The 27,434-nt window shown below is 37.6% G+C and overlaps 1 protein-coding gene across 1 annotated transcript in view; it reads left to right on the plus strand.

Annotated features, from left to right (window-relative positions):
• Positions 1-27,434, plus strand: part of PTPRD (protein tyrosine phosphatase receptor type D) — a 6,523,893-nt gene that overhangs the window by 2,650,345 nt on the left and 3,846,114 nt on the right. The window contains exon 9 of the mRNA XM_044061085.1: positions 5,958-6,006. The gene's annotated coding sequence lies outside the window, so the exon portion shown is untranslated. The remainder of the gene's footprint in view (positions 1-5,957; positions 6,007-27,434) is intronic.

Below are 27,434 nucleotides of genomic sequence, written 5' to 3' on the forward strand. Positions count from 1 at the left end.
CCATGCTGCACATTCAAAAGTAACTGCAGGTTGTTAAGCAGTGGACATCCAATTTCTGTCCATCATGAAATAACAAACAGACAAAACTTAAATAACTAGAAACTTGGTTTGCCAAAAATAATCCTAGAAAATAACCACATCATGCCTCAAAGACAACTGCTGATTTTCTTCACAGATTAAATGAAAATACTTCTTCCTCTCCTGCAAGAGATCACGTACAAGGTAAGAAAGTGGTGTTTATACATTAATAAACAAGGACGCCAACTTATTCCAAATACTTCTAGCAAAAACAATGTTAAATCAGATAGTTGTCCAGATTGGACACTAGAACAGACTATTTTTGTGGCCATAGCAAATTCTTAATAGCTATCATTTACATTCCAATGTATCTCACCTCCCATCCTAGTTCAGGAAATGCTAATGGGCTTAAGTTAAATACAAAAAAATAAAGGAAAGAAATTATAATTGTCACACTTCGGAGACAAATCATTCCCAGCATATAGCACTGAAAATACCTCACTTTAAAATGAAAATGGAATTACAGACTCGGAAACATGGATTGATAATTCCCTCTCATTTGATAACCATGTAGCAAGAGTTGTCGGGAAATCCTTCTATGTGCCAAGGGAATTTGTATCCAGTTCTGAAGATATTAGTGTCCCTCTATTCAGCACTGGTCAGTATACCTCTCAACATCTTAAGACAAGAAATCTGAACAAAGCCAAGACTAATATGGGGGTACAAAGGACCAAAATAAAGACAAAGTTTATATACTGCTCTTATAAACCTAGAAGGTCGATAGAATAATGGTTTCACTTTAGCGTGCATTTTCTGAAGAATATAAAGTAAGAAACTCAAATGCCTATCATTATTTAGTGACTCCACACTTCAATGATTTGATAGAAAGCCACAAATATTATGACAGACAGACCAAAAATAGAAAACAAAAACCTGAACATTCTGAAAAAGTTGCAGCAATTGAGAGGTATGCTGATTAGAATAATTATAGAATACAATACCCATTTCAGAATATACCTCAACAGACATATTAAACAGTTTTAAAGCTTCATAGGTTCCTAGCAAACAGAATCACAGGCTTAAAATCGGTAAGGTACCAGAGAAGACATGAGACACCTCTCTTTTCTGTGTCTTATATGCTCCTCAGAGAAGACATATGCATTGCCTTTTGTGCAATATGGAACCTAGCAGTCTAGGATTTCTTGCATCTTTACAGACCAAACAGTCTTTCAAATACTAGAATAAGGTATCTAAAACTGTTTCAGCATATGAATAAAATAAGGTGGACAGACAAATTCAGTAATCAGCACCTCCCTCATTTCTGGAATGGACACCCCCTCCAGGTAAAGCAGCATGATACACTACCTTCCTTGACATGGAACACAGATAGTTTATGGGTATTCATAAATTCACCAAGGCCTTTACTGGCCTAGCCATCCTTTACCTGAAACATACCTGACTCATCAGAGCGTATAGTCTTATAAGAATAGGAAATAATACATTGAACACGTTTGTAATCTATCAATGAACTGGGATCCGCCTGTCTCATTGGGTAACCCTATTATTCCAACAGAGCTGTCTCTGTCCATTAATAAACAGATATATCAAGCAAAAGCTTCCCTTATTCTGCAAACTATAAAAACATATTAAAGCTTGAGACAGTCTTGCCTTGAATGGAAAGCAAATTAAACAGAACCAACTGAGTCTGCCACATATCAAACCACCAGGAAAACCAGCAGAATAAACCCAAGCATACTGTAAGTGGTTTATACCACTCAACTGTTTGGACATTAACAGGACACATCTAATGTGTTCTCAAACATTTGCTCTATCTATCCTAAAAATTGCAAATAATTTTGACAAGTTTTAAAATAACTGTACAAGTATTTAAAACTTATCCTTAATTTGAGGTCTTTTCCTTAATTATTTTTTCTGTCTCTGTAATTCTGAAAATACAAATTGAGACATATTAGATTACCTATTTTAGAAATTACCAGACTAATCTATGTAGTGAACTATAGCAGTTTTGTTTAAATATAAATCAACTCACTCAAACAATTTTATTCTAAAGCAACTAATAGAACCTCAGTCAGCATAAACAACTTAAATTGCTTGAAAGATTACATATCTCTGCTCTACCATATGTCATGCTGTCTACTAATATTGCATCCTCTTTTCCATATCCAGTAGAAGCCCCTTTCTACTTTATCACAAAATCATCAATAAAAGTACCGCTAAAACTAGTAAACTGCAACTGGAATTCAAATGTTCAAATTCTTCACCTCAAGCTCCCGAAAATAGGATACTTTATCCTAAGTGGACCTCTAACACACATTTAATGATACACTCAAAACCAAGGTCATCCCTGCTAACCTTAAACACTCTCTAGCTCTCCACTACCCAAAGGTCATAACCCCCCAAACAGCATAAGAGTATAGATCATTTTGTAAATATTTATTCACTAGCTGAAATCTTTGAAAAATGGTATATGGACAAATACTTGAATAGTTAAGAAAGTATGAGATCCTAACAACAGTATAGCTTTCATAAAAAGTACAGTGCACTAATAGACCTACATGCAATAGCAATTTAAACCTATGTTAATAAGGATAAAGGCACTACTTCACTAGCCTTCAAAATTTTATTTAAAAATGTTTACCATACCATGCTTCTTCAGAAACCAAGTAATGATGGATTCTCAGAAGAAGCAACACAATGGTTTGCTGTCTTACATTAAGAAACGTGTATAGTCCATGCAGCAACTAATTTTCAGACATAAGTTCAATGAGTAAGCCAAAGCATCCATTTTGAGGCCATCATCAGTGTATTCAACAACGAGCTATCAACAGACATTTCCTGTAAATGCTACATCTTAAATGCTGATGACATCATCATTACAAAAACTCGAAAAGCATCTTCTGGTCTAAACAAGCGGTTGCAGAATGACTTTTGCTAAAAATGAGTCTGGCTTTACTCCAAATTTAACAACTAAACCTCACAATTCACCGAATGCATTTAAGTACACATAAATGGTCTTCCAGTGCCCTGCCATTAACCATAATGGAGTCTGCAGGTACCACACTTGCAGTAGTCATGTATCAGAGATATTTGCATGAGTTTCCTGAGTAAACCTTAACACCCTAAACACCAGACTGCAAGTAAAGTCTTAATCCAGCTGAAAGTATACAAGATAACTCACCTGATAAATGGTAAAGCTAGATGAACAATAGCTATGACTGTTCTACTCCCCAAGTTAGAATGTACCTTATCTATTGCGTTCAACACATCCCATAATATGGTTATGCTACAGAATGCTGAAAACAAGATATAAGATATATTTATTTATTGAGATATATTCTTTTGGCCCACAACATGGAACACCACTGTATATCCAAACATCGAGCCAAATGGTTACATATATAGAGAAGCTAGAGAAATGCTAGACTCAATACATTACTATTTAACCTGTCCAATTAAAATTATTACTCACCTCTTAAGTAGCAACCTGCTTACTAGAAAAATAAAAAAAAAAACAAAATGAGTAAATCCCACAAGATATATCAACAACAAGCTACTGGATGACAAGGCTGTCCAGCATTTGAAATGCAGCCATGCCTGAGTAAATACTGTAATTTGGCTTATATGTTCATAAATCCCTCCCTCTGTACCTGGGTTTCATTATGCCGTCAGACATGATGGCAACTGTGGTGGACTCTCCATATTTGTTAGGGAGCACATCACCTCTAGACAGATTGCCAGAGATCCAGAAACAGAACTCACTGAACTAAAAATCACGCTAAACAGGGCCAAATATCAGTTTATATTCTATTACAAGACAACTGTGCCCCGTGAAAGTTTGATAAGATCCTATAGTATACAAACTCCCTAAATCTCAAGAACTCAGTTATTTTGGGGGAGGTACATGAGGAGGTGCACATAGCAAAAGGTAGTTTGTGAACTACACTGCAATCTTTCCTTATGAAATAACAAATCTGTAGAGTAAAAGTTTACTAGTTTTTAATGAGCCAATTCATTGAGAAGTCACTCAAAGAATGGTTTTCCTTTTCTTACATGTCCTGCCTGCAAGGGAAAACAAGCTGGTCCTTGTGTCCGAGACCATTGCAAAAAAGAAAAAAAAAATTATGTGCTCTATCTAAACTGTTTCAATATTCTGCTATGGATATTCCTCATATTATAAATACCACCATAAACCATGAAGCTCAAGTCATTCATATGCTGTCACATATAACGGTACAACAGAGAAAAACTTCAAAAAAAAAAAAAGTGTGTTATAATTCCTCAACATAAAAATAATGACTTGCCCGTGTGAATAAAATGAATCTATATGATGTTTTTACACATGAGAAGTTATAATTTTCTCTAAACTTAAATCAAATAATGATTGAAAATATCCATCAAGCTGAAAATGCATGGTAGGCCATGCAGTTGCTATGGCATCATAGGATGTATCACAAGCAAACAAGCTCCACATGATTGTCCCTATGGTATTGATTGTTTATACTGCATGCACAGTTGTCTATCCTTGTACAACCCATTGCCCATATTTCAGAATCTGTACAGTAAGTACAGAAGCAGGTGTTGTTTGTTTTACATAAAACCTGTGGCAAAAATCATCAATTTCTTCAAATCTGCTGCTGTTCAGATGCTGTTTTACATCAAGGCTGCAAGTGTCTTTTCTCAGGTTGGTCTTTATGTTTCTATACTTCATGTTTTCTGTTACTGGCCTGGCTCCAACTGCCTATAAAAACCCTAATTCTGAATCTTTTGAGCTGAGATTCTATCTCCTAATATTTACTTCATATTAACTATTTTGAGTTATTGTCTCTATCACAACTGATTCTCCTGCACCCAAGTGAATCATTTTACACCAGAGTTTAACTACATATTTATATTTTAAGTTAATTTATGTTTAGTCACACCTCTCAGCTGTCCAGATTTTCACAGAATGTCCTAAGTTTTGCCTCATATTTTTGATATGTTCCTCACAAAATTTTGTTTTTCTAGCAAACCGGTGGTAAATCATTGAGGATGGAAATCAGAAAATAATGACAGACATGACTTGCAGGCTTCATACCCTTAAGAAAATCCAAATTATTCTGTCAACTTTTTAAATCTGTGAGATGAATATTTAAAAACTGTCGCTATTTATGGGCTGTTGTTCCTCCATTATATATGGCTTTGTCCAGATTTCTTGCTCTAAGTGGTTGAGATGTATGCATTTAGTTATAACATATGGATTGCATAACACTAGACTAAATACACACAGATCAAATTTCAAACATTATTATGATTCAGACAGGATAAACAAAATGTCACTGATATTTTCAGCATAAATGTCACTGAGTGATTACTTAATATATTTGTTTTGCTTTCAGAATATAACACTATGACATAAAGCAGTTGATTTGCTTTTATGACAACATACTCCAAATGAGAAACTGAGGAGGAAATATAACACAGTGCAACAAAGGTCATATTTATATGCAAGCAATACACTGTAGTGAGACTAAATACAAAAGTAAATGTTTCACTATATTTCTACTTTTCTATCTTTGTGAAAAATTAAAGCATTTTAATCCTGCAATGAATATAGTTTTTTCTCCTTTGACCAACTGCCCATGCCATTATGGAAGACAGCTGCACCTTTTATTATCTCAATTCTTCATATGATGTCAATGTACTCCACTAGCTTCAGTTCTAATGATTTTATTGAACTGTACTTTTGCTAATAGTTACAGTGTTACATCTAAGATATTGTGAGGAAAAAAACTTTTCTCTTATTGATTTCCTCAAAATGTACATGAGTATTCATTACCTAAGGTATTGAACTAGTGTCTTCACAGTTCTGTTTTTTTTTTTTTTTTTTTTTAGCATTTACATTAATGCTAATAACATACCTTTTTTGTTATTCTTTCTAGGTCTCAGGGTAGAGAGCTTTCTATTGAGCACCGCACTTGCATACTCCGGGTAAGATAAATCATTGGTATCCCTTTTTCTGTGGTTGAATATTAATTATGAAATGACAAACAGAAATGCTTAGTCTTGAGAAATGAAAACTGAAACTGAATCTGTGTTGTGTAATTGGCAAATCAGTTTTCTATTCCTGGTGTTTAGACTCTGTAAAATTAATTCCTTCTGTTGCAAGGAATACACGCATACTGCCATTTCTCATTCTGAAAAAAATGCTTTATTGTTCAAGAACACACAATCACTTACAAGTTCTTGGCCCAATGATCAAATGTGGAAAAGCTTTATTTAATATAATTATTCAGTGCAGATGCCTTGTAGTCCATGAATTGATTCAGCAATGTCATATCCTCCCAATACAACTGTAGAAATAAATACAGGAGAATCTCCATTTAGAGCAAGACTGTTTCTAAAGCTTGTCTCAAAGCAGTGACTTGAGATTGAGGTTTTTCATTCCTTGAGGAAGTGAATTAGGCTTTAAAAAGTTGATTGGCCCACTTATCATGTTTAAATACAGAACAGTAGTATAAGTTACAGTCAAAGCCCTGGGAAACAAAATGTGGTCAGAAATGAATTACTTCCTGTATCAGAGATCATCAGCTGAACTACATTCTGAGTCTTACACATGTCTCACTCACTCAATTCATAAAATACTGAAGTAACATATAATATCTGAGAACAATGGAAGTATATTGTATGCAGCTGGCTGTTAACAGAATCCATGTATATATGACTGGACTGTAGTAATAATAGCAGTTCAAGACTTGAGTCAGCCAGCCAGACTCATAAAAAATGCGAACTTACATATTTTCTATAAGAAATAAAGCTGAGTTTATGTGGTATTAAAGAGTTGGCCCTTGACTCTACTGCACAGTGTAATGTTGCTTAAAGTGCTGTGTTAGCATATGTGCACTTCTTTAAGCAAAGAATCATCTTACGAGGAACATGTAGGATAATATATTCCAAAGAAACATAGCACTGGACTGAGAGGGCAATGGGCCTTTTCTCTCTATGTTTATTTCTGATGACTTGTATGAAACAAAATGACTGAAATATTTTCAAGTATTGGATTGAATGACAGGATTGCTTAACATATGGTTTTCTGGCTTAACGCTGAGGATTGCTATGAGCAGATCAATGAGAAGCAGCCATGTCACTGTGCTGTTGTTTCCTGTAGTTCTAGTATAGTTATTTATTAAATTCACTGTCATTTGTATGCATTTATTACTTTGTCTATAATTGCGTTAGCATGGGCGACATACTTCTAGGATGTTTAGGTCTAATTATTTGCTTTAGCTTTAATATTTTGTACAATGATGTTTTGTTTTTACAGCCTGATAGTTTTTGCTTAGCATTCCTGCCTAATATCTAGCGGCGCAGCCCTAAGCAATCTGTCTGTGCTGTACTTTGTCTGTGTTGCTCTATCATGTATTTTGTAGCTGTTTCTGTAACATAAATGTGACTTTAGTGGGGTCTTGCAGGAAGCTATCTGTATTTTGCTTATTTATTGCTGCAATCTTATGAAAAGCCACTTTGTTTCAATGAAAATAGTTCACTATTTATGATTCAAGCAATGTGTTTTTAAGGCTATGTTTGGAGGACTAAGATTTCTAGGCTTGCAAGGCATTTAAAGCTGTATTAATGCATGGTACACTGTCTGGCGAACTATGGGAAATGTTTCCCTTCTCTTTCTGCTTAGCTAATATGCATCTGGTTACTCCTGTACTGTTTTCTTAGGCCTGCATGCTATATTTATATACCATGTGCACATACTAATGTTAGTATAGCATACGTGGGCAGTTTATTGCATATTAGTATTGGTCTGGTCTATTTGTGCTGCATTTATTCACTGGTATGCTTTAAACTTCTACTAAATGTCAGAATTGCACTCTGCCCTGTTAGTAATGTTTTCATTACACATTTCATGCTTGCATTTCTCAGCTATGGTATTCTGTCTCTCCTGTACTTCCCTCCAGCTTCTTCAGTGACCCTACTAACTGCAACTGTTTCTTACTCTCTATTCTTATTTTTAGATTTCCACAGCCCATGTGAATGGGTTGCTCAGCCTTTCCCCTCCTACTGGTCCATGGCAGTTTTTACTTGCTCTAGCAACTTCATGAACCTGGCCACTAAACAATAAAAGGATACAATCATCCTGAAAGAAAACGGACTAAAAAAATCATTGTAGGTGCACCTGAATTCCACAATATTTTGGACTTATCCCTGTATTAAGTGCATAGTGAACTTTGTTAACTGTAGGCCAGGGATGGCAGCTGCCCCGTCCCCATTCACAAGATAGCATGTCTTGTAATCCTTAATTACAAAAATCCTTAATATACAGTCACATACCCTTTTAGTAGTTGCTCCTGACTCCCAGCTAAGCCAAACATACTAAAGTTAACATAAGTACAAATACACAGCGCAAGGTTTCTGAATTGGCTAAACAGCACATTGTAGGCAGTAAAGATATTACTTTTGTCCTTTAAGGTCCTGCATATATTAAAAAGAAAACAAAAACTAACAGAAAGGCAATGTACCTTTTCTCCAAACAGACATACATATAAGCAGTCTGTGGACTGAGTGATTGTTTTTTGTCTGACTCACTCCTAACTGTGGCCAACCCGCTCTGATCCCCCTTGCTTCGCTCAGGCTCATTCCGCAACCCTACCCAAGCCCTGTTCCCACCCACCCCTATCTCATTTCCTTTATACCTAAGCTAACCACACCCCCTGTAAAATTCTCCAATCCACTGCCCTCCCACTTCAGCTAACCACACCCCTCTAACTAACTCTTATACACAACTCCTGTCCACTAACCCCACCTAGACTCAACCTCTCACAATACAATACTACACTCTGCTTTCCTATACCTCACTTCCTGATTCCACACCCTCTCTCCAATCAGAATGAAAGGCCAAAACTGCTTGTTCTATAATACTCTATTATCAGGCATCCTCCTCCTTTTTTACTATACTATCAACCCCATAACTTAAACTCAGCAAGCACCCATCCCCAACACTCACATACACCTCACCACACCTCTCATGCAAACCTTATCATTATATCATCACCAAGACTTACCCTATATTTAATACTAATGTCCTCCCTTCAAGACATATACAACACACCAACACTTAGTTGTCCTTCTACAGGTATAACCAACTTATAACCAAACTGAAGTACCTAATGTTGTACTCTCTAACAAAGATAAAACTCCAATCATATATCCATCCCAATCCTGGACCCATCTGTACCTTCCATGTAACCTACCCATTACCCCTAAGCTCCTGTTCTGACACATCCACCCAAAATCTCACATACACCATTACCCATATGTCTTCACCTATTACCAGTAACTCTGACCTTCTCATTACATGCTTTAATCTCAGAAGCCTTGCAAACAAATTACCTGTATTCCATGCCACCCTTGCCTCCTACTCCCCAGACATTGCAGTCATAACTGAAACCTGATTAAATCCCCACATCAAAGACTCTGAAATTACTACAAATGGTCACAATATTATATGACGGGGCAGAATAAATAAACAGGGTGGGGGTCTAGCAATTATATTTAAAAAATCACTTAATCTAGGGAAAACAAAACTGTTCCCCACCAGACATCTCTTATTCTGAACTCCTTATCACTTGTCTCCAAATTAATCTTCACAAATCCCTTAACATCGTAGCCATCTACCTACCACCAGGCAACAACCTGCACAACATAGAATGCCTCCTATCCTGGTCATCTTTTTCTCTATCCCTAGAAGCCATCATTCTAGCTGATTTCAACCTAAACTGGTTCTCCTGCTCCTCCAACTCCCCTACCTCATTTATAAACTTATACAACTTCACCCAGATTATTAACTACCTCACCAGCATTGATAAGCACTCCAATAAAAAATTACTTCAAACCAAGGGTACCAAGCAGACTGTCTACCAGTCACGCTAAGTAACCATGCCCCTAGATTTCTAGTTAGGAACAAAACACACATCCAAACTAACATCTCATACAAGTACACCCATATATTTCTCCTGTGACAACTTCAGTTTACTACTACAAAACTGAGATTGGTCCCCATTAAACAAACTGCAACTAGACCTAGCTGTAGAATACTTCAGTAACAAATTCCTTGAAATATTAAATAATCTTGCCCCCTCAGAAAATTTCACCAAAAAAACAAACAGCTACCATAGCTTTCTAAAGAAACAAAACAACTAAGGTAACAAAGAGATAAGGATTGGTCACTATATCATATGGACAAAAATAACACCAATCATACCCTTTACAACTTAGAAACCATGCTAAGAAAAACATCTCACAGAACTCTAACTATAAAAACTATCTTCTTATTATTTCTTCATTATTTTTTCTAGCTGTTCCCTACACTTTAACCATCTACGAACATTTCTCTCTAGTTAATTATGTACCTCCACACCAACAAACACTACCTAACAGACACCCTAGCTCCCTCTCCCATAGCAACATAACTTCTACCTCAGCATACCTACTCCCAAGATTTCATAGAGCTCCCCATATTCTTTACTTTTCCAATAAGATAAGCTTACCCAAGTACTTTAAAAGCATAAAAACCTTACTAAAACATCCCAATCAGCTCCTTTTACATGGTGATATTCATCCTAATCCCGGCCCAAATCAACAATTCTATAATAACCCACAACAACATATATCCAAAAGTATTTCTACCTCTGTACAAGTAGCAAACTCACTAAGAATTGCTCAACTTAACATCCGTAACATTAATAACAAACTTAGTCAACTGCATGCTCTTTTACAAGTGCATTCATTTGATATCCTTTGCCTTACAGAAACTTGGCTGAAATCCTCTACTCATGACCTAGAAATAACCCCACCTGGTTACAACATCCTTAGAAATGACCGAACTTCCAAAAAGGGTGGCGGTGTAGCCATCCTTATATAAATCAGAACTCCTAGTCTCATCCTATAATGTGTTATTTCCCTCTAATAACAATGCAGAAACCCTCTCCATCAAACTCCACCTTAACAAATCAAAATCTATTTACATCATTTGTACATATATTCCTCCAGGAAACAATATTAACACTTTAGAAAACATTCTTAATACCCTTTCCACCCATCTACCTCAAGAAACAATTGTACTAGGTGATTTTAGCATTGACTGGACTACCTGTAGCTCCTCCAAACCAAACACCCATATTAATCTTTAAGGCTTCACACAAATAATAAACACCCCCACAAGAATTCACAAACCTAGTAATAAAGAAACCATCCTTGACTGGATCCTTATAAATAGTCATCCTGAAACCTACATACCAGGAACACTTCCTGATGACATTAGTGACCATGTACTAACCTATATAACAAAGCAAAAAGCTCATAGTCCTAATAACAACAATTTTACATCCTATCGCTCATAAAAACACTTTCAAGCTGAGAGCTTTCAAAGAGAACTAAAGGCCTGCAACTGGTCTCCTCTGAAAGAACTTAGACTAGATGAAGCTGTTTCCTACTTTAATACTAAATTCTTACAAATCCTAGATCATCATGCCCCTCCTCGCTCTTCCCGAATTAGAAACAAAGCAGCCCCTTGGCTCACAAAACAAACCAGAGAAAAAATATTCTTTAGAAACAAAATATGGACCTAATGGAGAGCCACTAAGAGCTCTGCTGACCACCTACTCTATAAACAGCTAAGAAATTCAACCAAAAAAGACATCTTATTAGATAAACAAAACTATTATTTCCTCCTTCAACAATCACACCCAAAAAACCCTCAAAAGTTCTGGTCAGGCATCAATAAGCTATTCAATTCCAGCCCCAAAATTCCAGCCCCATCATCAGTTCCCCATAATAATCCTTTACAAATAGCAGATGCCTTCAACATTTACTTCACTGAAACTATTCAAACTCTCGCTAATACACTATCCCCTACTTCCCCCACCCCTTTCCAAAACACAAACAGCTCAGTGCCCTCCGTACATATACAACCCGTACCAACATCCTTTATCTGTAAACTCCTACAAAAACTCAAACCCTGTACCCCTTCTGCTGACCGCCTCCCAGCTGAATACCTTCAAACAGCAGCCAAAGTCATTGCATATCCCATATCCATCCTTATAAACCGAACAATCATAGAAGGAAACATCCCATCCATTTGGAAAGTCTCCCATATCATCCCCTTACAAAAAGGAAGTAATTCCACTGATATCTCTGATTTTAGACCTATTGCTTTACTTTCCCCACTGGCCAAAATAATGGAAAAATGTATTCACTATCAACTACTTCAACATCTGCTCCATAATAATTTACTAGCCAACAGCCAGCATGGCTTCAGGCCCTTTCATAGTACAACTACCACCCTACTAACTTTCACAGACTGTATCAACAGAAATCGAAATAATAACTCTCTTTCTTCTGCACTATTCATTGAATTATCCAAAGCCTTTGATATGGTGAACCACAAATTACTGATCAGTGTACTAAAAGCCCAATCTCTTGACCCACAAGCAATACACTGGTTTACATCCTATCATGAAAATAGACAACAAGCAGTGCTCTGGGACAATACTCTCTCTACACCTTTACCCGTCAACATTGGAGTCCCTCAAGGATCTATCCTAGGCCCTCTTCTTTTCTCAATTTTTATTAATGATCTCAACACTGTATTTCCTAAAGCCACCTGTATACAATATGCTGATGACTCAACCTTGATCTGTACTGCTAAATCAGCGACCTCTCTCCAAACCCTCACTCAAACAGTATTTAACTCTGTTGAAAACTGGTTTACCCATCATTGCCTTCTCCTAAATCCCAAAAAAACAAAACTTCTGCTTTTTGCTCCTACCCTAAAGTCACCAGAGATTGACTTCATAATTACCTCTAATAATGGAACTACGATTTCCCCTGATACTACCACACGTCTCCTGGGCATTACCATAGATAACAAACTCAACTTCGATGACCATATCAACAATACTATTCAATCTGTTAATAAAAAACTAGGCTCCCTGTATAGAATCAAACCATTCCTCACTCCACAAGCTAAAACCTACATTGCCCAGACTCACCTCGCTTCCACCCTGTTCTATGCTTCCGCTATATACACTAATCTATCATGGCACAATCTAAGCAAGCTTGAAACCAGTTATAACAACATAGCCAGATTTGCCACAGGCACTCCTTTCAGAACCCATCACTGTCTTAATCTTAAACAGCTTGGATGGCTGGAACTTCAAAACCATCTTCTGTATAATCAACTAGTGATCATACAAAAAATTATTTACCACCCAAATAATACCCCTATCCTTACTAACCTGATCTCCCCTTATAAAAATCTGGAAACACTTCGCTCAGCTAATAAGTTACTTATTTCCAATGTTAAATCTAAGAACAAAGCAGGTGACTCACTTCTTACTAATGTTGTGGGCAAAATCTGGAACCAGCTCCCTAGAACACCCACATCTCTCTCATCTACATATCTTTTCAAAAAAACCTCAAAGAACATCTGAAAATTCTCTGGCTTTGTCCGTGCTCTAAACCAGACTGAACCCTACTTCCTCTCCTTATTTCTCTCATCTTGTTTTCAACCCTTATTCCTGTGCCATGTGCCCTCTACAACAATTTTCTATGCAAACCTAACATATACTAGCCAGTGTATTTTTTTCCTATTCTTTTTCTTCCGTAACCTTCTCATGCATCCATCTCTCTTTCTTTGGCCTAAATATTATCATCTTCAGACCTTGTGTGTATCTAAAATTGTTGTATTTTAAACTATGTTTTGACTCTATACCACTCTACTTAAATTTATTTTTTTCTTCCCATATAAGTTTAATTCTCCAATGTATTGCAATTTAAAAAAATGGTCTAAGCTTTGAAATTTATGTATAGTATTGTTTAAGTATTGTATTTTCTCTTTTTTCCTGCTTGGAGCTTATCTCCCTGGGCCTCTACTGAAAATGGACATGTATCCAGCTAGACTAGCCCAGTCAACAAATGTAAAATAAAATAAAATAAAAAAAATCATCAAGGATAAAAGAACATATTTCCTCACCTGCCAACAAAAATACCAGCACAAGCCACAAAAATTCTCGCAGAATATCAACCACTTCCTTAACCCTGGTAAAACCCCTACCCGTGCCCCCCCTCACTACTAACTACTCTGTGCCCTTAGTCTCATAATTCAATTCCCACTTCATCAACTCCCACTTCATCAACTCTATCACGTCCCTCCTAGTCAATAAAACAATCCCACCACTCACTGTCCCCTCCCCTACTTCTGACGTAAACTCCTCCTCCTTTATTCCCATTCCAACCTCCTACATAATAAAACGCCTCTGTAAATTAAAACCCTGCTGTTTAGCTGCCGACCAACTTCTAAATGAATACCTAAAACTAGCTGCCTCATCCATCGTCTACCCCCATATCATTACTAATAAACCACATTCCCAAATTATGGAAAATCTCTTATATCATACCACTTCATAAGAGCGGTCCATCTAAAGACATCACTAACTACCGTCCCATCGCCATTACCAAAATTCTAGAGAAATGTATCCAACAGCAACTCATGAATCACCTCACTACCAACAACCTACTCTCCAGCACCAAGCATGGCATCAGGCCTAAACACAGTACTAACTCAGCCCTCATAACCTTTACAGAGACCATTCACCACCTCAGAAATGAAGGACAACTAGTCTCAGCAATTTTCTTAGATATGTCAAAAGCTTTTGACACAGTGTCCCAACAGCTGCTCCTCAACAAACTTGCCACTTACAGTCTCAATACCACATCCCTAACATGGTTTCGCAGTTGTCTATCTGACTGTCAACTGGCCAGTAAATGGCCAAACAGCCTCTCTCCACTATTACCAGTTACCATAGGGGTACCACAAACCTCCATACTTGGGCCTTTCCTCTTCATAATATTTACCAACAACCTATATACTGCCACCCAACAAGCCACCATCATCCGATATGCAGATGACTCCTCCCTTATCTTCTCCGTCCACTCCCCACAAGAACTCCAACACAAAATTCAGTCATCATTCCATGACATTGAAAAGTACCTCAACAACCACCATCTCATCCTAAATCCAAATAAGACCAAGCTCATAATATTCTCTAATACATCTTCCAAACTCAGTACCCAAATCCCTCTCCATATTATTTAACACTGGTACAAAAATTTAACCCACCAATCAAACCAAACTCCTAGGAGTAGTCATAGATGACTCACTAAATTTTGATAAACGCATCTATCTGGCCATCAAAAAAATCCACTCTAAACTAGGTGCTCTATACAGGGTTAAACTTTACGTTACACAAGCTAGATTGACCACTGCAAGATCCCACTTGCTATCCAGCGTCCTGTACTGCTCTGAATTCTTTACTAACATATCAAAAACTGATCTAAATGAACTAGACTCCAGCTATAACAGAATAGCTAAGTTTGTCACCAACCATCCCCACAGAGCACACCACTGCACTGCTCTCCAACACCTCAACTGCCTAGAACTTCCCAACCTATTATTACTAAAACAACTTTCACTTGCCCATAAAATCATATTCAGTCCTACCAACTGCCCAGCTCTGTCAAACCTAGTCCAGCCAAATACAAACTGTAGACTCCTCAGGTCATCCAACAAACTAATGCTAAAAGTAACCCTGTCTCACAACTATCATGGAGGCTCCCTCTCCTCCCATAAAATAGCCAAAGACTGGAACACCCTTCCTCAACAGATTACTAAAAACCCCAACCTGTCCACATTTAAAACTACCCTGAAAGACTATTTTTATCCTACTTATCCCACACGTTTGACCAAATAGTGCTCATCCCACATAGGGCTATCCCACTATCTGCTTTTTCTTTATTAATCTTTGTTCCTTCAGATGACCTAACTTGTAAAACTACATGACCAGTTTAGTCTTTCAGAAATGACTCACCTTGTAAAGCTACGTGACTTATGTACCTCATATATATTGTAAAAAAAATAATATATATATATATATATATATATATATATATATATATATATATATGGATATAGGTCATAAGATCGACAGCCACATTCACTGACAACAAAAACATTGACACCACATTATCGACAAACCATAAACACGACACCTCACATGCCCGACAAACAAGTAACCGACGGTCTACAAACACGAAACCCCATACACTGCACACACCACAATAACAACAATCAACTAACAAAACACATCCCCTTATCCAAAAACCACACACAGAACATAAGCACACCAAACTCCTCACAAACCCACACTAAACCTCACACACACAACTATGTACAACCCTAACCCAAACCCTTACCCTAAGGTCCGTCACTATCGCACACTCAGCTAACCCGCGCCCTAACCCTAACTCACTTAACCCACCGCTAACCCAAAAAATACCACTACCGCACACTTACATAACCCGCGCCCTAACCCTAACTCACTTAACCCGCCCCTAACCCAAAAAATACCACTACCGCACACTTACCTAACCCGCGCCCTAACCCTAACTCACTTAACCCGCCCCTAACCTAAAACATACCACTACCGCACACTTACCTAACCCGCGCCCTAACCCTAACTCACTTAACCCACCCCTATCCCCACAGACTGTCACTATCCACACTTACCTTACTCGCACCCTAACGTCCGTCACCACCGCATACTCACACAGCCTTCTTTCCAACTCACTATCCCTGGCGTCAGCGTTTTCATCCGTAGCGTCGGTCTTCTGAATGTCGATCATCTGGCGCCCGCTAATCCGTTGTCGGTGATGTCGGCTGTCGATCTTCTAACCTAGACCCATATATATATATATATATATATATATATATATATATATATATATATATTATTCCTGTATGCCTGAAACATGCATGTTTATATTGTATTCTGTTATTATATTTTGCTATAATATTTTTGTTAAACTCATTTACATATTGTTAACAATGTACTACTTACACTAAGTTTACTGCTCGTACCTTAATAATGTTATTTTTGTTGTGGAGCTTTTCTCCCAGGATCTCCACTGAAAAAATTTTTTTTTCCAGCCCAGTTGGACACTACCCAGTTAACAAATGTAAATAAATTAAATAAAACTGGGATTAATTTCATAGCAGCTTTTTAAATTATACCAGAAAGCATTATTTTTTGCATTTTTTTCAGTTTTATTTTTATGCAGCAATATTTCACTTTGCAAAACTTAAAATTCCCATTAGGTTTTTTTTTATGCTTTGGTAATTAAAGCAAAAAGTTCCCTTCTGTGCAATCAACATCACATTAAATTAATTAACAGGCTGCTGAACACCATTACATTTCTCTTTGATGAAAAATAGTTGTGGCACAAATGAAAATATGGCAGCACATATACAATATTAGGCAGTTCACTTTTGTAAACATGCATTGACACCATCTTTTTTCACTGCTTAAGCTTTTAAAAGTGTTGGTCAGACAGGAGATATGTGGGTGTATTCAGCATTTTTGGTATTTCTCTCTGAAACTATTTTCATGATTCAAGTATATTTAACATATTTTCAATGTTATCAATACTTTGCACTAAAAGCTATAGTTATCAGATTTTAAGTATCAATTTTTTAAAACAGCATAGTTTAAAGTAATAGTGCAATGTTCAACAAATCCATCACTGGTTTGCTAGATGGGTTGTATATTATCATATCTGGCATCAGGTGCAGATTTTTGGAGATTGTGAGTGCATTGATTTTTGGGGGGTGTGACTGTGCAGATGTTGGAGGTTGTAATATAATGTACTACTATTGCAAATGTTTGGGTTTTACAATTCTCTCAGTGATACAAATCTGTGGAATTAAAGTATGTAAGTAAGTGGATATACTTGTTAATACTTTATTTATTTATGTTTAAGCAGCTGAGAGTTTAACCAGTTGGAATTTAGGTGCTGATGTTTCAACAGTATGTTTACTCTTTGATTTTTAGTATAATCATGTAATACATTTATGCTTTTGTAAACAAGACAGATGAATTCTTAAGTAAAATAGAGAACATGCATGCTGACATAGACTGCCTGCTAAGTCAGCACAAGTGGCAAGAGCAGGATTGGATATAGCATGGAAGAAATCATCAGCTTTTTAAATGGTTATGACTTCTGTCTGTTATGGTACCATTCAAGGTAGAAGCCTCTAGGCTGTAATATATCACAATGCTAGTAAGGGATTTGTTAACTGAGATTTATGATACACATATCCTACCACATGTACCTTGTGACAGTAACAAGCATAAGTTTAAAGACCAGGATATCAGAGGAGGATAGTAAGAGAAGAAGAAAAGTCCTGTTTTTTTAGAATGCATGCAACTACACAACCTTAACTGTAAAATTTAAATTTCTGATGTAGTAAATCCTACTAACCTAATTTTCTATACCAGATGTACTAAGCCATGAGTCAGTCATGGTCAGTACACTGGCCTTGTGTAGTTAAACCCATTTCTGAATGTTGGTCTCCTCTGCGTGTTTTTTTTTTTTTTTTGGATCCGAGTAGATGCCAGGGGGTAGATTTGGCATAAGGGTTTAAGTCTGTACCTCATAGACACACGGTACAGGGTCTGATTCTGACTTCAGCTTATTGGCTAGGCATAAAATGGCCCTTCAGGGCAGTTACCATAGTATTCACCTATGAACATGTGCCGAGAAGTATTAATGTGATCAGAAAGTTTCTTCATGATTGGCCAGAGAGACATGATCATACTTTTCAACCTCGTAGCTCAAGAAATCTGGACCAAGCCTAAATCAATAGGAGGGACAAAGGCCTAAAAATAAGGACATATTTTAAATATTGCTCTTATAAACTTAGAACATTGCTAGAATAATATAATTTGTATTAACATGCATTTTCTGAAGAATTTGAAGTCAGAAATTCAAATATATGCCATTATTTAGTGACTTCAATCTTCTGTGATTTGTTAGAAACTACACATTTTTTAAAGGACAGACCAAAAGTATGAGGCAAAAATCTGGACATTCTGCAAAAATCTGGACAGTTGAGAGGTATGGCACATTGGGGGGGGGGGGGCAAGTTGGAGGTTCCACATTGCCTGGCTCTTCCCAGACAGTGTAATACCAAACATCGATGCATCATGTTTGAAAGACATGCTCCATTGAAATTTAGCTGGGAGTACTTGCATACTGACTTTGTTGCTATACAAAATCATTGCATTATCAGTGATTTCATGTGACAAGTGAAGGGTTATGACATACAGATCTACAATTCTGGGAGTGTATAGCAACTACTGCTTTCCATGGCAAAGGTAGAAACTAGCATGATACGTTAAGTGCATAGGATATAGAATCGAATCTGACAGATAAGTAGTTAAAATAACAACAAAAGGGTTAGGCAGCCATTTACAAAGACTATGAAGCAGAAAAAAAACACAGGAAGGCAAAAAATGAAGATGAGGGAAGCAGCAGTAAAATGACACAGAGGTAGTTGAGAATAAAAAGTGTCAGATGTAACAAAGTGACAAAATACAGTGAGAAATGACTGGAATTGTGTAACGTACCAACACAAATCTACAGCACTAGTTTTACCAAGAGAAGATTGAGTTGTAATTACAAGGGTATATAACTGTACAGGAGCAGAAGCAGAACAAGATTTAAAAGCGAGATGGGAACAGCACGAAAGGTAAACCACATTGTAGAAGACATAATATGCTGTTATGTTTTTGTGTGATAGTGTGTGTGTGTGTGTGTGTGTGTGTGTGTGTGTGTGTGTGTGTGTGTGTGTGTGTGTGTGTGTGTGTGTGTGTGTGTGTGTGTGTGTGTGCATGTTAGTAGATGCTGTCTGTGTATATCTGGGCATGCATATGTGCATGTGTGTGTGCATGATGTGTTGCGTGTGTGTGTGTGTGTGTGTGTGTGTGTGTGTGTGTGTGTGTGTGTGTGTGTGTGTGTGTGTGTGTGTGCGCGTGCGTGTGTGTGTTTGTGTGTGCGCATGGTGTGTTGCATGTGTTTCTGTGTGTGTGTGTGTGTGTGTGTGTGTGTGTGTGTGTGTGTGTGTGTGTGTGGGCATGTGTATGTGCATGTGAGCTGCCTGTATGTGCATGTGAGTAGGTATACATGTGTATATGTGTTTGTGTGCATATTTGTGTGCATGCTCTTTTATTAACTGGATAAATGAATAGATGACAGATGAGTAGACAAAATAAATATAACATTTAGGAACCACAAGGGAATGGAAGAAAAGCTGCAATCTTATTGAACAGATTAAATGTATAATGAGTTTTTCATAGCTATTTAGATTACAAATATCATCCTTACATAGGTGGTTAAATATAACTTGTACAATAATAGTCAGGAAATTAAAGACAGTTACTGATAAAGCCTACAGATTAGTCAACCATGGTGTTAATTGACTAACTCAAGGATTACAATTCTTGAATCATGCAGTATTATCAGTCATTTGGCAACCATGCATTTGAAGAGTGCAAAATTGACTGTGCTATGATGAGTCTTTGAGGAACAAGTGATACAGTGACAGCCCTGATATTCCTCCAGCTTCTGAACTTGGAAGTACAAAATATAAGCAGGCATATAAAGAGGTACTAAACATACACATCACTTCCTTTTTATACTAAAATACACATGGCATCACACATATTGAAACTCAATCGTTACACCTCTACTTTAAACTCCTATACAATGAAATGTTACTCAATATAAAATGTACATTAAAACCATGAATAAAATACTAGAATAATTTGTAAAACACACTTTTAACATAATTACAAAAACACACTTGCATAATTAAATGTTTAAAGACTTTCATTTAAGAAGGGGTGCAATAGAAATATTATCATTAATACCTGGGAGATTCTTGGCATTTAATGTCAATTGCCATTTTATTTCCCTTAATTCCAAAATCACTTTTATATTGCCACCTTTACCACTTTTCCTCACCCTCTCAATGATAAAAAAGAGAAACCTCTTGAAATTCTGACATATGATGGAATGTCTATAAAGGGCACTACTTGTCTTCTTATTTTTAATGTCCCTCACATGCTCGGCAATTCTGTCTCTCAATCTCCGTATGGTTTTTCCAACATAAAATGCCAAGCATGTGGAACATGTTGCTAAGTATACAACATTTGTGGTAGTACATTTTCCCCTACCAGGACATTCCAAAGTGTGGAAATAGCCGTCCACAGCCACATATGGCCCATCATTAATATACTTGCAATAATTGCAAGAACCGCACTTTCACATCCTTGAGACATGCCCTTTGCACTGATCCATCTCTTGCAATTCAAGAAGTTCCTTAAAGTTACTTCCTCTACTGTATACCACCTTTGGTGCTTCACCTAACCTCTGCTTAAGTTCATCATCAAAAAAGTTTTTCCAAGCAGTATTTAAAATACTGACCAACCGAGGGCAATCATGATTGTACTTTAATACCATTGCATTGTTGCCCACCGCTTGATTCTTCAAGAGATCAACCACGTTAGAATCCAATAATAAAATCGGCCGCTAAATTGTAGACCTTTTTCTCCAAATATCCCTCTTAGTGTTGAGCAATAATCTGAGTGGATAACCTGTGTTGATAAACATCCCAATAAGTGTGTACACTTCTTTGCTGAAGTCATCATCCTGACTGACCAGCCTTGATAGCCTGCACATCTGGCCCTTGACTACTCCCCATTTCTGGTGGGGGGGATGGCAGCTATCATAGTGCAACAATCCATTCAAGTAGGTTGGTTTCCTGAAAATCGTGGAGACCAACCTACCCTTATTGTTCCTCAAAAGTATATTCAAGTAGTCTATTTCCTCAGTATCTGTAGGTAAATGGCAAAAAGTCAGTACTGGAATTCAAAAAGGACATAAAGTCATCAATTTCAGATATAGGGCCATTCCACAAAATCAGGATGTCATCCGAAAATCTTAAGTATTTAACAATGTAAGGCATTTATTTGGATCCAAACACTACTTCCTTCTCCCATTGCAGCAAGACCACATTTGCAAAGACTGGTGCGCATTTTGCTTCCATCGCCACACCCATGGTCTGGCGATAGTATTCACCTTCAAAAAACAGGAAATTACTATTCAGTACAATTTCCATTAAACTGGTTAAAAAATTAACCATGTCATTAGGAAGCGTGCCATATCCAACTAAACATTCTTCAAAAGTCTTAACATGTAGAATTAATGAAAATAAATTGATTACATCAATGGCCAAGAAAATCACATTTTCTAGCGTAACAATGTCACACAACATCTCTAAGCAATGCCAAGAGTCTCTCATAATGTGATCAATATTTTTAACAATAGGCTTAGTGTAGTGATCAATACAGGCCACCAAGGGCTCAGTCTTTGAACTCTTGGCAGCCACAATTGGTCAAGGATCATGCACACACTTATGGATCTTAGGAATTCCAAATATCACTGGGATAACTGGGTCATCCACACTCAGAAGCTTGAGAGATAGAATTGCTGAGCATGTAAGGGACATTAAAAATAGGAAGACAAGTAATGCCCTTTATAGACATTCTATCATATGTCAGAGTTTCAAGAGGTTTCTCTTTTTTATCATTGACAGGGTGAGGAAAAGTGGTAAAGGTGGCAATATAAAAGTGATTTTGGAATTAAGGGAAAAAAATGGCAATTGACATTAAATGCCAAGAATCCCCCAGGTATTAATGATAATATTTCTATTGCACCCCTTCTTAAATGGAAGTTGTTAAACATTTAATTATGTAAGTGTGCTTTTTTGTAATTATGTTAAAAGTGTGTTTTACAAATTATTCTAATATTTTATTCATGGTTTTAATGTACATTTTATACTGAGTAACTTTTCATTGTATAAGAGTTTAGTTTTAAGTAGAGGTGTAACGATTGAGTTTCAATATATGTGATGTCATGTGTATTTTAGTATAAAAAGGAAGTGATGTGTATGTTTAGTGACTCTGATGATGCCCTGGACTAGAAGGTGAAAGCGCTCAGTCATTAATAAAGCTGGTTCTCTCTCCTACCACTGTGCATTTTTTCCACGTTTTTTATTTTTTTTTTTGGTTTTATCAGTTATTTTCGTCCCTTGTAAGGTGGAATCTACGTGTTGGATATAAAGAGGTAAACTATCAAATAGGATAGTCGATGTGATCACCAGTAAAGGAGAAGGAAGAGCAAACTGACAATGTAAAAAAAGATGAAAAAGACACAGAGGAAGGGAAAAGGCAGGAACAAACTGGACTTAGCCATGGAGAGACTGCTTCACATGAGGTATGTGTTTGCGTTGCTAGAAGCAAAAGAGATCAGTAAGACAAAGATGGTGTGTTGAGTAAAGAGAAAGTGCCAGTGAAGGTAAAAAAGGATAGTAGAGAGGCAAAGCAATGAAGAAGGGGAAGATGAAGTGGTATTGGTGGAGATTACAACTGACACTCACACTAATATAAGCAGAAGTAGGAGATACTATATTCCTTTAAAAGAGAGAGAAGGCTGAAGGGAAAGACAAAAGGAGTGTTAGTTTCCTAATTAGAAAGAAAGGAGATGAATGTGGCCATAGTATACAAGTAGAGGATGATGTAGCAAAACAAAAAAAAGACATGAGCATGGTGTTAAAGTTAAAATATGTTTAGCAACAACACAAATGTAATCTAACATGTCTGAAAAGAACAGTTCTGAAGTAAAACAATGAGGGCTCGGGGGATGGAAAGCACAGCAAGTTTAAACAAGCCAGGCATAGTGCACATCAGAAACAACTATGATAATCATTAGGAGACATGCCTGGATGCTTTTGTGCAATTTTGTAAGGACTTCAAGGTTTCATTCATCAATGCTCCTTTTGATGGATAATTGTTTGAGCCAACAGTTAAAGAAACAGTCTCATCCACAGTGGGAAGGATGGAAATACCTTGTCTGCCATGGGAATCTGATTTTCTATACTACAAAGACCTTTTTCAAGGAACCAATGCAGTGGTAAAAGGTAGTCATTCTGGAAATCTCAAGGGCCTTTCCAAGAGTCATGTGGAGACTTTTCTCCCCAGAGGCAGAGGGGAAAATAGCTACAACAAAATATGTTGACCATGCAGCAGAGGAGGTCCACTGTATCAAGGGTTTCAAGATTCCTTCTTTGACAGAGCCTTTCAGCAGTCCTGAAAGGTTACCTGAGTGTCCCACTCTGGAGGCAGTCAGGAGGCATTTGTCCTTGCATCTAAAAGCCTGGATAGCCATCACAAAATATTCATGGGTGCAAATGATCATATTCAGAGGATATTTCATTCCCTTTTTACAAGTTCCAAAAAGACAAAGGAAATGTCTCCCCAATGTTCCACCCAATCAGAGAGAGTTATCAGCTCTAGAGATTCAAAGGCTGCTGGACAAAACAGTCATCCAAGAGGTCCCCCCAGAACAAAGAGGATCCGGAATTTAATCAATGTTCTTTTTAATACCAAGGAAAATAGTGGAACTGAGACCTATTTTAGATTTCAGTTATCTGAACCAGTTTGTAAAGAATTCTAAATTCCAGATGGTCACGGTTCAGTCCATTCTGCATCTATTGCGGAAGGATGACTGGATGTGCTCTATCAATCTTCAAGACACATACTATCACATCAAATAAACAGACACTCAATAGGTTACCTATGTTTGCAGCTGGGAGCCACTCACTGTCAGTTCAGAGTCCTGCGCTTCAAACACATCACACCACAACCCCCAGGGTGTTCACCAAATGCATGACAGTGGTAGTAGCTCATCTAAGACTGCTTGGATTCAGAGTGTTTCCTTACTTAGATGACTGTCTCCTTACCACACAGACCAGGCATCTTCTGGAAACTGCCAGGGATTACTTACTCTAATTATCTCACTCTCTGGGAATTATGATCAATCTGGCTAAGTTACAACTACAACCAGTTCAACTCTTGGAGTTTATAGGTGCTCATCTAGATGCAGTCAAGTGTTTAGCTCTTCTGCCTCAAAACAGGGTTTTTACTTTGAAATCGCATGTCAGAGAGGTTCTTTCTCATCTGTGTCCCCCAGCAAAAATGGTACTCACAGCCATAGGGTTGATGGCTGCTGCAATAACTTTAACACCCACTGTTTGTCTCTAGCAGTGCAATGGTCTTTTAATCAACATCCCTTACAACACCTGATAAAATTATCTCAGGTTTGCAGAAAATCCCTACTATGGTGGATACACTCTGAAGAGATTCATCGAGGCCGTCCTTTTATTCTTTCTCCCCCAAATACCACATTGACCATGGATGCCCCCCCATTTGGGGTGGGGGGGTCATTACTTAGGATGGACTGTTCAAGACACATGGTCCCTAGAAAAGACCGATTTGCACATAAATGTTCTGTTGATGAGAACAGTGTTACTAGAGCTGTAGCCCTTCACAGCTCTCTTCCACTAGAAACCATTGCTATTCAAATGGACAAAGTCAGTAGTCTGGTATATCAACAAATGGTGGGACAAGATCCTATACCCTGTGCATAGAAGCAATGAGGGTTTGGCACCGGGCGATCTCCTTCAACCACTTTCTTGTAGTGATGCACATACCAGGGAAATCCAACATCTTAGTGGACAAGCTCAGCAGGACCATCCTGATGCCTCATGAGTGGTCTCTCAATCAGTCAGTGGCAAATATTACCTTATACAAATGGGGTCAACCATGCTGCAATCTGTTTGCCTCTCCCCTCAATAGCAAATGTAGCAGGTTCTTTGCCCTAATTCTCTCTCAGGGACAGTCACCAAAAAGATGCTCCAGTCCATATTTGGTCCTCTGTTCTATATGCTTACCCTCCCCTGCCTCTAATGCTCAAGTTTCTTCAGAAAGCACTCCAGTTAAAGAGAAAAGTAATCCTTATTGCCCCCTACTGGCCTCAGCAAGTATGGTTTCACTTCCTATGGTCTCACCTAGTATGTTCTTCTTGGACACTGCACCCCAGTCCAGACCTTTTGACACACTCATCATTAATGATTCATCTGTATATCACAGGCCTCCAGTTGACTGAATGGTTTCTTCAATTCCAGTGATGGCTATACACTCCAGGTTTTCCTCCCTAGTTTACAAAATTCTAGTCTCATCCCTCAAACCTTCAACTAGGAAGATTTATAACAGTAAATCGAAAAGGTTTTCTTTTTGGGTTCTACACAGAGAGTTGGATCCTTTCACTGTTCCACTCCCAGCTATTTTAGATTTTCCTACCTCCATCTTTCATGATGGAGCAAGCTTCTCGAGCATGAAGGTTCAGCTAGCAGCCATATCCAAGTGTCACAACAGAGATAATGCTTCTCCTTTGGCTTCATCTAGGTTATGTAAGAACTTTCTTAAAGGTGCCTTCTTACTGAGACCTCTAGTTAGGGACCCTTCCCCACCATGGGATCTGACTTTGGTGTTGCTGACTTTGGTGTTTCCACCTTTTAAATGTTCAGCTACAGTAAACCTTAAGTTCTGTCTTGCAAAACAGTTTTTCTAGAGGTTATAACTTCAGCGAGAAGAGTATCTGAACTCCAAGCACTCTCTTTGAAACTACCTTATTTGATTTTTCACAAAAAAAGAGTTACCTTGTGTACTACCCTTTCTTTTCTACCAAAAGTTGCCTCTGGAACAAATATCAACCAAGTGATCAGTTTACCAGTTTTCTTTCCTAAGTTTGACAGTAAAGGAGAATATACCCTTCATCTTTTACATGTCCATAGACAACTTTGTTTTTGCCTTCACAGAACTAAGGATTTTAGGAAAGCTGATCAATTGTTTGTCTCCTTTTCTAGTACTAAGATGGGAAGACCAGTCTCAAAAACTACTGTACACAAATAGATAATCCATTGTATTCCCCATGTTTATTCTTTGAAAGGTTTAACCCTACCAACACAACCAGAAGTCCATTCATCTCAGTCAATGGCTACACCAGTTCCATTTTGATCTAGAACCACTGATGATATTTGCACAGCTGCCACATAGTCTAATGCTTATACTTTTATTTCTCATTACAATTTGAATATCATCTCCATAAACAGCAGCATTCAGTTCTGTGGTTCTCTGGAACATCCTTCCATGAGGGCCACCCAAGGTTAACCTAACTGAGGACACTGTCTCATTCATTGAGGAATTAGATATAAAAGTTATGTACTCACCATAACTATGCATCTGTGTTGCCTATTTTCATTCTTCCTCAACTTCCCTCCCACCTTCCCCCTATCCATTTCTTTAAGAGAGACCTAACCAAATTGTTATTAGGAACCACAGTTCCTGTTTGAGCTCCTGATCTTTCAGCTATCACTTTTCTGTCATAGCTATGTTGAGATACCTTCTTGCTATATTGTATAATGGCAGTAAACTTGATCTGAGATAACTCAGTAGTCAGGGGGATTATGGGTAAGGGGGATCTCAAGAGTTGGATCCTAGAATCCAAAGAAAGTGGCCAAGTCGGATCCAATGGTCAGATCCAAACCCATTCAT

This window comes from Protopterus annectens, chromosome 2.part0 (genome assembly GCF_019279795.1).
Source record: "Protopterus annectens isolate FY-2018-M chromosome 2.part0, PAN1.0, whole genome shotgun sequence".
In the NCBI taxonomy this organism is placed as follows: Eukaryota; Metazoa; Chordata; order Ceratodontiformes; family Protopteridae; genus Protopterus; species Protopterus annectens.